The sequence below is a fragment of the Micropterus dolomieu genome, linkage group LG04 (assembly GCF_021292245.1).
Source record: "Micropterus dolomieu isolate WLL.071019.BEF.003 ecotype Adirondacks linkage group LG04, ASM2129224v1, whole genome shotgun sequence".
NCBI classification, from domain to species: domain Eukaryota; kingdom Metazoa; phylum Chordata; class Actinopteri; order Centrarchiformes; family Centrarchidae; genus Micropterus; species Micropterus dolomieu.
In genome coordinates, this window is record NC_060153.1 from 33,802,196 (window position 1) to 33,803,450 (window position 1,255).

General features: G+C 50.4%; 1 protein-coding gene across 2 annotated transcripts in view; it reads right to left on the reverse strand.

Moving 5' to 3' along the window:
- Positions 1–1,255, reverse strand: part of aars2 (alanyl-tRNA synthetase 2, mitochondrial (putative)) — a 27,965-nt gene that overhangs the window by 8,203 nt on the left and 18,507 nt on the right. The window lies entirely within an intron of this gene.

Consider the following 1,255-nt stretch of genomic DNA (forward strand, 5'->3'; position numbering starts at 1 on the left):
CAGGAAGCAGAGAGACAGGAAACAGACAGACAGGAAGCAGAGAGACAGGAAACAGACAGACAGGAAGCAGAGATACAGGAAACAGACAGACAGGAAACAGACAGACAGGAAACAGACAGACAGGAAACAGACAGACAGGAAACAGACAGACAGACAGAAAGACAGACAGTACACCTGTAGACAGACAGACAGAACACCTGTAGACAGACAGACAGTACACCTGTAGACAGACAGACAGAAAGACAGACAGACAGTCCACCTGCAGACAGACAGTACACATGTAGACAGACAGACAGTACACCTGTAGACAGACAGAACACCTGTAGACAGACAGACAGTCCACCTGCAGACAGACAGTACACCTGCAGACAGTCAGACAGTCAGACAGACAGAACACCAGCATGACAGACAGTCCACCTGTAGACAGTCAGACAGACAGAAAGTCCACCTGCAGACAGTCAGACAGACAGACAGTCCACCTGTAGACAGACAGACAGACAGACAGTCCACCTGCAGACAGACAGACAGACAGACAGAACACCTGTAGACAGACAGACAGACAGACAGACAGAACACCTGTAGACAGACAGACAGTCCACCTGTAGACAGACAGACAGACAGACAGTCCACCTGTAGACAGACAGACAGACAGACAGTCCACCTGCAGACAGACAGACAGACAGACAGAACACCTGTAGACAGACAGACAGACAGACAGACAGAACACCTGTAGACAGACAGACAGTCCACCTGTAGACAGACAGACAGACAGACAGTCCACCTGTAGACAGACAGACAGACAGACAGTCCACCTGCAGACAGACAGACAGACAGACAGAACACCTGTAGACAGACAGACAGACAGACAGACAGAACACCTGTAGACAGACAGACAGTCCACCTGTAGACAGACAGACAGACAGACAGTCCACCTGTAGACAGACAGACAGACAGACAGTCCACCTGCAGACAGACAGACAGACAGACAGAACACCTGTAGACAGACAGACAGACAGACAGACAGAACACCTGCAGACAGACAGACAGTCCACCTGTAGACAGACAGACAGACAGACAGTCCACCTGTAGACAGACAGACAGACAGACAGTCCACCTGCAGACAGACAGACAGACAGACAGAACACCTGTAGACAGACAGACAGACAGACAGACAGAACACCTGTAGACAGACAGACAGTCCACCTGTAGACAGACAGACAGACAGACAGTCCACCTGTAGACAGACAGACAGACA